Source organism: Equus caballus, chromosome 1 (assembly GCF_041296265.1).
Source record: "Equus caballus isolate H_3958 breed thoroughbred chromosome 1, TB-T2T, whole genome shotgun sequence".
Lineage (NCBI taxonomy): Eukaryota > Metazoa > Chordata > Mammalia > Perissodactyla > Equidae > Equus > Equus caballus.
Genome location: NC_091684.1, coordinates 97345360 through 97357533, shown reverse-complemented (window position 1 = coordinate 97357533; position 12174 = coordinate 97345360). Strand labels below are relative to the sequence as shown.

At 38.7% G+C, this 12174-nt stretch overlaps 1 protein-coding gene across 11 annotated transcripts in view; it reads left to right on the top strand.

Moving 5' to 3' along the window:
• The window catches only part of CCSER2 (coiled-coil serine rich protein 2), a 172441-nt gene that overhangs the window by 74391 nt on the left and 85876 nt on the right, over nt 1-12174 (top strand). The gene's annotated exons all lie outside the window — the stretch shown is intronic.

The following is a 12174-nucleotide window of genomic DNA, read 5'->3' as shown; positions in this document are numbered from 1 at the left end:
TTTGTTCAGATTTTCTGTTTTTCCTTGAGTCATTTTCATAATTTCTATGCTTCTAATTTGTTTCTGTATTATTGTTCACAGAATTCTCATAAATTCTTTTATTTCAATAAGGTTGTAGTAATTTCCCTAGTTTCCCCTCTGATTTTAGTTATTTATTTATTTTCTCTCTTTTTTCTTTGTCAGTATAGCTAATGGTGTGTCAATTTTGTTCTTTTCAAATAACCAACTTTTGGTTTTGTTGATTTTCTGTATTTTTCTATTTTATGTTTTTCTGCACTAGTCTTTATAATTTCTTTCCTTCTGCTAGCTTTGGCTTTGTTTTCTGTTATTTTTCTAGCTCTCTAAGCTGTTTAGTTAGGTTATTGATTTTTAAATTTTTCTCTTTTTACCGTAGACATTTGCTGCTATAAATTTCCCTCTGAGCACTGCTTTTGCCCCATCCCATAAGTTTTGATATTGTGTTTTCATTTTAATTTGGAGAATCCAGGTATTTTCTGATTTCTCTTGTGATTTTTTTTCTTTGGTCCATTGGTTGTTGAAGCATATGTTGTTCAACTTCCACATATGTGAATTTTCTAGATTTCTTTCTGTTATGATTTGTAATTTCATTATGTTTGGATTAAGAAGATTCTCTCTGTGATTTCAGTCTTTTTAAAATTGTTGAAAATTGTTTTGTGAATAACATATGGTATATCTTGGAGAATATTCCATGTGCACATAAGAAGAATGTGTATTCTGCTTTTGTTGGGTGAATTTTAATTATATAGTCATGCACCACACAATGACATTTCAGTCGACAACAGAATGCTCGTATGACAGTGGTCCCATGAGATGGTACCATATAGCCTAGTGTGTGGTATGCTATACCATCTAGGTTTGTGTAAGTGCACTCTATGATGTTCACACAATGATGATATTGCCTGATGATGCCTTTCTCAAAACATCCCGTTGTTAAGTGATGCATGACTATATATATCTTTCAAGTTCAGTTGATTTATAGTATTGTTCAAGTGCTCTGTTTCTGTAATAATCTTCTGTCTAGGTAGTCTATCCATTATTTAAAGTGTAGTATTGACGTTTCCAGGTATTATCATAGAACTCTTTTTCTTCTTAAAATCTGTGAATGTTTGCTTCATATGTTTTGCTCTGTTGATTGGTGCATATATGTCTATAATTGTTATATCTTCTTGATTAATTGATCCTTTATCAATATATGATATCCTTCTTTGTCTCTTGTAATAATTTTTGACTTAAAAATATTCTGCTTGATATTAGTGTAGCCACCCAAGCTGTCTTTTGGTTACTGTTTGCATGGAATATATTTTTTGTCTTTTCACTTTCAACCTGAATGTGTCTTTGGATATAAAGTAAGTCTTAAATGACTCACTGTTTTTTTTTTTTTAAACCCACCCTGACAATCTCTACCATTTGAATGGAGTGCTAAATCCGTTTACATTTAAAGTAATCACTTTTAAGTAATGACTTAGTTATGTCATTTTGCTATTTGTTTTCTCTGTGTCTTACACTTTTTTTCTCTCATTTCCTTTATTACTGCCATTTTTTATGTTTAATTGATTTTTTTTGGTGTTCCATTTTGATTCTCTACTAATTTCCTTTTATGTGTATATCTAAAATGTTTTCTTTTTGGTTACCTGGGAATTACAGTGAAAATCCTAAGTTTATAACAATCTAGTTTGAGTTGTTACCCTCTTAGCTTCAATAGAATATAAAAACTGCTGTTATACAGTTGTATTTGCTTTTCTTTGTGTTATTGTCACAAATTATGTCTTAGCACATTGTATGCCTATTAATGTGGATTTCTAATTTTTGTTTTATGTATTTGTCTTTTAAATTATGTAGGACATAAAAAGAACAATTACAAACAAAAGTACAGTAATACTAGGTTTTATTATTCCCCGATTAGTTAAACTTTCTAGAGTTTTTTGGTTTGTTTGTTTTGTATGGCTTCAAGTTTTCTTTCTTGTCCATTCGCTTTTGTATGAAGGATTCCATTTAGCATTTTTTTGTGAGGCAGGCCCACTAGATACAAACTGTTTTGTTTTTCAATCTTGTAATCTCTTAATTTCTGCTTCATTTTTGAAGGATAGTTCTCCTGGATATAGAATTCTTGGTTGAAGTTTTTCTTTAAGCACTTTAAAAATGCCATCCCACAGCCTTCTGCCTTCCATGCTTTGTGATGAGAACTGACTGTTAATCTTACTGTGGATCCCTTGCTTTTTTAATACATCGCTTTTCTCTTGTTGCTTTAAATATTTTCACTTTGTCTTTGTCTTTTGACAATAGGGATATGATGTGTCTTGGTGTGGCTGTCTGCATTTATCCTTTTTGTAATTAATTTGCTTCCTCAGTGCGTAGATTCATGTCTGTTTTCAAGTGGGAGAGGTTTTTGCATGTTGTTTCTTCAAATATTCTTTTTGTTCATTTTCACCCCTCACTCCTTCTGAAGTTATCATGCAGATGTTGGAATGCCTGAACTGTGTCCTAAAAGTCTCTTAGGCTTTTTGCTTTTCTTCATTTTTTTTCTTTCTTCTTCTCAGCCTGAATAATTGCAATTGCCCAATCTTCAGATTTGCTGATTTTTTCTTCGTCCTCCTCAGATGTGCTATTGAAACTCTCTAGTTATTTTTTTTTCATGAGGACCAAATGAAATAATTTATTAAAAATGCTTACCATAATACCTGGCACCAAGTAGGTATGCAGTAAATGTAAGTTGCAACTGTAATCCCTTAGTTCTTAAGAGTTGTCAGTTAGTTATTCTTTCTTTTTAAATTTTTAATTGTGGTAAAAAAAATTACATAAAATTTGCCATCTTAGCTATTTTAAAATGTACAGTGCAGGAGCTTCAACTGTATTCACATTGATGTGCTACAGATCTCTAGAACTTTTTTATCTTGCACGACTAAAACTCTACATGCATTGAACAATGAGCTCCCCTTTTTCCTCTCCCCACATCCCTGGTAATCCCCATTTTACTTTCTGTTTCTGTAAGTTTGATTACTCTATATACTGCATAACAGTGGGATCATTCAGTGTTCACTTTTTTGTGATCAGCATATTTCACTAAGTACAGTGTCCTCAAGGTTCATCTATGTTGTAGCACGTGACAGGCTTTCCTTCTTTTTAAAGCTGGATAATATTCCATTGTATGTGTATACCACATTTTATTTACTCATTTATCATTGATGGACATTTAGGTTGTTTCTACATCTTGACTATTGTGAAATAATGCTGCAGTGAACATGGTGTGTAAATCTCTCTTTGAGATCCTGCTTTCACTTGTTTTGGATATAGACCCAGAAATGTTAGTGCGTTTTTATTTAAGTTGTTATGCTTTCACCTCCAGAAGTTTTGTTTTTCGTTCCTTTATATTCTGCCTCTTGCTGGTGTTCTGTATGTGGTTAGATGTGCTTTGCCTGTGGTTTTCCTTAGCTCTGTGAGCATATTTGAGAGTTGATTTAAGTCTTTGTTAAGTTCAGTGCTTGGGCTTCCTCAGAGGTTATTTCTGTTAATTTTTTTTTCTGTGAATGGATGATACATTCTTTACATACCCCTAAGTTTTTGTTGAAAACTGGGCATCTTGAATATTTTAATGTGGCAACACTGGAAGTCATATTCTTCACCCTCCTTAGGGTTTGTTTATGTTACTTGCTGTAGGCGATAGCTGTTTATTTTTTTAGTGACTTTGCTGAACTATTTTTGTAAAGTCTTTTTGTCATGTGTGGTCTGTGAAGTCTGTGTTACTTTAGCGTCTGTTTATTTAGTGTTTCATGCAGAGATTTCCTTGAATGCCAGAATCCAAAAATAAAAAAAAAGAGGGAGAGTGAGAGTAAGAGAGAGGAAGGGAAGGAGGGAAAGAAGGAGGGAGGCAGAGAAAGAACAAAGAAATAAAAAGTCTCAAGATCAAAATTTAAATAAAACCTCTTGTCGTCTTTGTCTTCGCGTGTTGCTCTGTGTTGGGGTACCTCAGTGCTTGGCCTGAGCACGTACGGCTGCACCAGAGCCGTCTCTTGCTGCTGCCTCTGAGCCTGGAGATCAGCCAGAGTTGAGAGCTCGGAGTCTTCTTAGGTCTTTACTGAGTATGCATCCTGCCCTGGGCACTTTGTGGCTTTCTAAATTCCCTGCTCTACATGGCACTTTTGAATTGCCTAATTTCCCCAAAGAAACGCTCTCTCCAGCCTTTTCTCTCAGTCTTTCAGTATTTTATTATGTGTCTCAACTATTATCTTTTGCCCCAGAGTGGTTGTGGATTGTTTGCCTTATGCCCACCACATCTCTGCCCTGAGTGAATTCTGAGTTAGGTAAAACAAAGACAAGCACTTTGTGTCAGTCATTCGGGGAACCCCAGAGCAGACACATACAATTCTTTGTCAGTAAGGTCTCCACTGCGCTCTTTGGAACAAGTAACCAGGATCTCAAACTAAATTACAGACTTGAAGCTGGGGAGGGGCAAGTGGGAAAGGCCAGTCTTGTTAGTGATTGGAATGCAAACTGTTACAGCAGCTCCCAGAAGTGGTTCAGAAGTTTCTTATGAAGTTACACGTGTCCTCACTCCAGCCCAGCAGTCCCGCCCCTGGGTGTTTACTGCAGAGAAATGAAAGCTTATATTCACACAGGCGCTTCTACATGAGTCTTCTAATCGCCTTATTCATAATAAATAAAAACTGTAAAACCAAAATGTCGGTGAGTAAATAGGTATACAAACTAGTACATTCATGCAATGGAATACTACTCAGCCGTAAAACATAATGATTTATTGATATATTCAGTGACTTAGATGAATCTTAAAAGGTGTTCTTCTGATTGAAGGAACCCAGTCCAAAGGGTTACATACTGCATGATGCCATTTATATGACATTCTTAAAAGACTAAACTATAGTGATGGAGAACAGCTCATTGTTTGCCAGAGGTTTTGGGTGGGAGGATGTAACTATAACTGGATAGTACAAGGGAGTTTTTTTGGGTGAAGAAACTGTTCTGTGTCCTGATTGTATTGGTGTTTACACAAATTTCTGTGTGTTTTAAAATTCATAAACTATATGCCAAAAGAAGAAATTAATTTTACTGCATAATAATTAAAACAAACCTAGTGATGGTACCATTCGTTTGTCACAAACATTTAGCCTTTCTCCAGTTTATTAGTGAAGGAGAAGCTCACTGGAGGAAGTGCTGGCCCACCGTCTCGTAGTTCACTCTGGTTGAGTGGAAAAGCCTACTCAGAGGCCAGGGAGTTCTGTGGCAGTTCTGCTGACACGTGCTCAGTCTGAGTTTTAATTCCACTGGGGCTCGTGGAAAGCCTCTGAAGCTAGCGAGTGTGCAGATTGAGGTTTTCATTGTCATACTCCCAGCTAGTGGTTGTGTTAGATGGTCTTCCAACTAAAACTGGTGTGTAGATGTTGGCTTCCAACAGGTGCAGACTTGCCAGTTAGAAGAAGAGCCTGCCATAACAAACGTGGAGCAGAACCTCCTTCCCACGTTGACCAGTCTCCATGCTGCATGGCTTCCTTTCTTCCTGTAATGGTACAGTTCATAGCCTGTGCAGATGACAGATTTCTAAGCTGATGAAGAAAAATTATAGTAGACTAATTTATTTCCTTCTCTCTTTGCCTGGAACCTTACTGAAAGGTTTAATAACATCTCTGATAGAACTCTTTTCAAAATCTGATATTGGAGGGGCAGGCCTCGTGGCGAAGTGGTTGAGTTCGCACGCTCCGCTTCGGTGGCCCAGGGTTTCACTGGTTTGGATCCTGGGTGCGGACATGGCACTCGCTCATCAGGCCACGCTGAGACGCTGTCCCACACAGCACAACCAGAGGCACTCACAACTAGAATATACAGCTATGTACTGGGAGGCTTTGGGGAGAAGGAGAAGGAAAAAGAAGAAGATTGGCAACAGATGTTAGCTCAGGTGCCAATCTTTAAAAAGAAAAAATAATGTGATATTGGAGAAACATGGACCTTCTATAAGTGTGAACAGAGGAAAAATTGTCTAAAACGGATATAATCATAGGCTGCATAATAACCTTTCGGTCAAGCATATACGATGGTGGTCCATAAGATTAGCACCTGTTGGCCTAGGTGTGTAGTAGGCTGTACCATCTAGGTTTGTGTAAGTGCAGTCTTCGATGTTCACACAATGACTAAATCGCCTAATGATGCATTTCTGAGAATGTGTCCCCGTCATTAAGTGACGGATGACTGTATTAGAAGCCAGTCTTCTCACTGTCTCCCTTGTCAGACTCGTTATTCAACGTCTTTTATTTGTCATCTGTGTGGTGGTGACTCCCACCCCTCAAATCTCTGTTCAACTCCACACCCTTGTGTATTCAGTTGTCTGTGGGAGATGTCCTCTCGAAGATGCAGCAAGCACGTCAAAATCATCAGGTTCTAAAATTAGATCTAATTCTTTTATCTCCTACTAGATGTGGTCTTTTTTATACTTTATTTTAGTGAATAGGACTCAGCCGTCTGTTTCTCAGGCCAAGAACCCAGGAGTCATTCATGGCTCCTTTCTTACTTCTCAGTTACCTTGGGTTCTGTAGACCCTGACTCCTCAGTATGTCTCATAACTGCTTTTTCTTTGTTCTCACTGACACTTGTTAACATCAGGCTACCATCTTATGTCACATGGATTCTGCAATAGCCACAAAACTGGCTTTTCTTTCTCACTTCGATCCATTCTCTGCGCTTCAGCCAGAATAATATTTCTTTAATGCAAATCTCAATTATCACTTTTTTTTTAAGATTGGCACCTGAGCTAACATCTGTTGCCAATCTTCTGGGTTTTTTTCCCTTCTTCTCCCCAAAGCCCTCCAGTACGTACTTGTATATTCTAGTTGTAGGTCCTTCTGGCTCTGCTATATGGGACGCCGCCTTAGCATGGCTTGATGAGCAGTGCTGGGTCCTCACCCAGGATCCACACCAGTGAAACCCTGGGCCCCTGAAGTGGAGTGCATGAACTTAACCACTGGGCCACACGGCTGGCCCCTGTCACTTCTTAAAATTTGTCAGTCGTACCTCTGTAGTTGAAATAAAATCCAGACTTCTTACTATGGCCTAAGTGGTTGTTTATGTTGCAACTCTACTTGTTTCTTCCCCTTACACTCTGTTTGAATGTCGTCTTGGTCAGCTCCGGCTACTATGACGAAACACTGTAGACCGAGTGGCTTAAACAACGGACATTTGTTTCTCACAGACCTGGAAGCTGGCGGTCCAGGTCATGGTGTTGGCAGGTTCAGTGTCTGCTGAGGGCCCTCCTGGCTTGCAGACAGCTGCCTCTCACTGTGTCCTCACGTGGCAGGGAGTGGGAGAGTGTGCTGTGGTCTCTTTCTCCTCTCATAAGGACGCTAATCCCATCCTCGGGTCCCCACCGTCATGGTCTTGTCTGAACCTAATTACCTCCCAAAGGCCCTACCTCCAAATATCCTCATACTGGGGGTTCAACACATAAATTTTGGGGGGACACAAACATTCAGTCCATAACAGTGTTTGAGTAGATCAGGTCAGCACACTCCGTCCTGTAAGCCAGATCTGACCAACCTGGCTTTTCACAGCCTGCAAACTAAGAATGCTCTTTATATTTCAAGTGGTTACACTTTTCTGGTTATATAAGTGCCTACATAATATACTTTAACTTTGTCTGCAGGCCGGCAAAGTCTGAAATATTTACTTCTCGACTTTGGAAACATTTTTGCTAAACACCTGGAATGGGTTGTGCTTTTTACTTCCTTGCCCTCACCGCACTGTTTATGCAGAAGGGTTCTCTTCCATGTTCTATAGGCCGGGTTTGCTCGTTGTTTAGATTGTCTCTGACTTGACCTTGTTTTAGGTTGTCTCTGACTTGCTCAGACTTAGATATCCATCTGATGTACTCTCCTGGCCCTTGAGCAGTCACCACGCTGTAAAGTAACTGTGTGTTCCCTGGGAGACAAGTAGCCTTGGCGGGTCGTTGTGACTTTGTTAAATTAACATTTGTTAAGTAGAGCCCTGGAGTGTTGGATGGTGAACCTCAGTTCAACAAAAAACCGCAAGGGGAATTCAGATAAAAGAGTTTATTACTTACAGATCCTGGAGGAAGTACAGGGCAGGCTTTGAGGGCCTTATGGAGAAGTACCTGGCCTACCATGAGGGGCTGTGCAAGTTCAGACAGAGCAGCAGGACCTGGGGCATGGGCCTTTATTAGAGTCCGTGGTGGAACGCTTTGGGGTTCCCAGGGTAAAGCGGGATCGTTCCGTTCAAACTGAAAAGGGCAGGGTTTTGGATAGCTCCATGGGGTCTTCTCTAAGGGGTGCACACGGGGAAGGCCCTGGGAGGCGGGGAGACTGTTGCTCCCCAGAGCTGCTGGGGCAGTTGTATGAGGAACTTACATTTGCTGTAACTCTGGCGCTGTTATCTAGGCGGGTGCTCCAGGAGGGGCTGGCTTCAGTTCAAGGCCCTGCAGGCCGCTTGGCCACACAGAATGGATGCTGAGGCAGCAGTATCACGGAGGAGTTTAGTTGCGCTCTCACAAAAGTGGGGATTGTCTTTTTACACGGGTGTATCCTGTGTCAGAATTGGGCCTTGTGTGTATTGGTTTTTGTATGTGTTGGATTACTGAGAGTGTGTCTTATGGTTGCCGCGTAGAAGGGCAGGATCAGCTCCCCTCCCCCAAATTTGTTAGAATGTTATGACTGATGGTGCCACACGTACCAAGAGGGGGTGAGAAGAGTTATTGCTCACCGAGTGAGGCTTTCTGCGGAGAGCAGGGTAGACACCCAAACTGGTCCAGAATGGCTTGAGTGAGGAGGGGAGGGCACACGGCTCTGGATTTATTGTGGTTGGAGGACAGGCTGGGTCGAGGGCTCCCACACACAGCCTAGATTTAGATTTGTGTGCTTGGAACTTCCCTGCTGATGCCAAGGGAGGTAGATTTTTTCCAACAAGAAGTTTTGCTTATTATAAATGCACTGTGTCCTTATTACAGAAAAATCAAAAAGAACATAAAAAAGTGTAAGTACATACTATCTCATGTAATGGAAAATTCTAACAGTCCTTTGGTTTGTCACCATCCAGGTATTTTCCTGTATTTTTTAGCATTTAAGATGGAGTCATATTGTGCACATGTAATCTGTTTCTCCCCCTACCCCCATTTTACAGAGCATCTTTCCATGAGACTAGGTAAATTTCTAAAACATCATATGTAATAATTTATTGATGAGTGTTAATTTGAGGCATGAATATGGATAGTTTCCCCTTGGTTCCTCCCTGTAACTGTTGCTAATGGTGTTACGCTTCCTTTCCCACTGGGCTTTCCCAGTAACTTCTCAAAATGGTATCACAATTGTTCCACCACTTTTGCATTCATTAGAACTGGCTCATTCCCATTCTTTAAGACTATTGTTTTAAACCTTTCATTATGAAGTGAAACCTGCAGAAAACCACATAAAACAAATAGAGAGTTTAGTTAGTTATTAAAGTTATAGGGCCAGCCATTGTGGCCTAGTGGTTAAGTTTGGTGCACTCCACTTTGACAGCCTGGGTTCACTTCCCGTGCACGGACCTACATGACTCTGTTAGTGGCCATGCTGTGCTGGTGTCCCACATACTTAAAAAAAAATAGAGGAAGATTGGCACGGATGTTAGCTCAGGGTGAATCTTCGTTGGCAAAAAAAAAAAAAAAGGTCGAGCACATCTTTGGCAGCGCTGGCAGTGTTCCCTTTGCTCTTGGTGCATCTCAGCAGCCCTGCTCTGGACTGAGAAAGTGTGGTTCCAGTGCCTTTGATTCTTTGCCTTGTCACTGGTTGTTGATCTCACCAGGGGCACCCAGCATCATCTGGTTTCACACATACTCATATATACAATACAGCCAAATGTTTGTATAGAGGATTTGATTCTTTTGGGTAAAATTACATAACTCATACTGCTCATTGCAGGAAATGAGAAGATACAGGTACTCTAAACAAAAAAAAAAGAAAAAAATCCATAATCCTAAAATAGAGGGTTAACTTGTGTTTCATTTTTCATTCCTATTTTTTTCTATGCATATTATATGGTTTTTTTTAGTAAAATGGATAATTCTGTACATACTGACTGTTTTAAAGACCTGAAGTTTTTTTCAGTTAACATCTAGGCCTTCTCAGTAGAAGAATGTATTTTTTCTTTAAGGTGAGAAACATCTTGTGTTCATACTGATACTTCCCATTTATATCCAGAAACATAGAGTTTTTGTTTAATTTCATTGTTTTTTACATCCTTATTTCCCTTTTCCTAAGATGAGAATCCATTTTTCAACAAACACCAATCAATATAAGGCCTGTCATTTGTACCCATGTGTACACGAGCATCTCGGAGTAATAACACCAGCGCTACCATAGTAATAATGTGATTACTTACAACTGCTTGAGGGTTTTTTCTCCACTTGAAATAGTTTCCCTCTGAGTGTTATGCCATCAACTTGAAACACAGTTAGATTCATTTATTTTGATTTACTTTTGACTTATAGAGATTCATTCTAAGAGCAAAAGATTGGAAATGACCCAATCTATTTTTCCCCCCAATTAACATATTTCCATGTCTGTAAGATATATTTTTATTATCTTTTCTTAAGAACAGCATAATATTCTGTTGTATGACTATATTACACTTTCTGTTTAGTCATTTTTCTGTTGTTGGGTATTTAGGCTATTCCTGCTTTTTTGGCATTCTGAACAATGCTGCAATAACCACACTAATACATACATATTCTGCTTTTGTCTATTTCTAAGGGATAAATTCTTAGAAAGGAAAAATTTGCCTGTTTAAAAAAGGTTTTAGCTAAATTTTAACAAATTGACCTCCAGAAAGTTTGCGTGAATCTAATCCTTTCTGGAGTGTAGATGAGTACTAGAGTCCTCTCAATCATGAAACGTCAACATTTGTGTTAGCATTCTTTCCTACATTGTATTTATTGGCTATTTATTTTATATTTATTTTGTGAATTTTCCACTGTGGACTTTGCCAGTTTTTTTTCACGTTCATCTTTTTTCTTGAGCTTTAGGAAGAGTAGGTATTAAGGACAGCAAATATTTCATGATGGAAAGAGGTTCTGCGAAACATCTCTTTTTTGTGCCATGGTTAGATAATTATCCAGAGTTTTTTCCTTTTAAATAATAGCGATTATTTCAGTTACTTTTTGTCCTCAATGGATCCTGGAAGGAAGGCCCAACAACACAAAATTCGAAAGATTTGGATGGAACACAGGGAAACCATTCTAATTTTATTCACATTGTCGGAAATAAAGTCTTCCCTTTCTGTGAGAGTTTTTCAAGGCTGTAATCTCTAAGTCATTTAAAAATGTGTGGCTTTGTGATGTTTTTACTTATATTGTACTCTGGAAAGGTCTGCAGTGTTGGATCAATTCTTGGATTGGAAGTTTTTGTTTATTTCTTTAGACTTCAGAACAAGAGTCTTTGAAAGCAAAACACCGCTTTTCTCAGGATAGGTGATAGCTAGCAATAGCAAGGTTGCAGATAGAACCGTGGAGGGGCTGCCTATACCAGTTCGATAGTCTAGTCCTGTTATAGAAAAAGAACAGATTAAGGCAAACCAAGGAGGTGGTAGTGGGGCCAAAGGTAGTGGTAGGTAGGCTTGGCACAAGAAAGGAAATGGAATAATCACATCGTTAAAGGCTTATTTCCTTGTTTTACGTAAGTGGCCCAATCCCTAGAGATAATAAAACAACCTCCTACACCAAAGGTGAATAAGTTTTGGGAGATTCTTTACCACTTTTGATTATTTGTGTTATCAGGGAAGTTGTTAGAAGCATGGAATCAGGAGACAGACCTCCTATCTTCGCATCTGATCTTGGCCAGGTGTTAGGCTCTCTGTGCATTGATTTCATCATATATAGTATGAGGATCGTACTCATCCCTAAATCATAGGGTTATTTTGAAGATTAAACAAGTGAATTAATATTTGTAGAGCGATTAGAACAATATCTTGCATATAGTAAGCACCATAAGTTTTTTAAAATAAAAAAAATCTGATGGGGAGGAAGACTTAGGAGGATGTTACAAATAGCTTGATCAAGTAAAACAGTTGACTCTATATTTTCCATTAAAAATTTTTATTTTTAAAATCTATTCTTAAAACACAAACCTTGAGTAAATTCAGATTATCATATAGTTATATTTTCAAAAC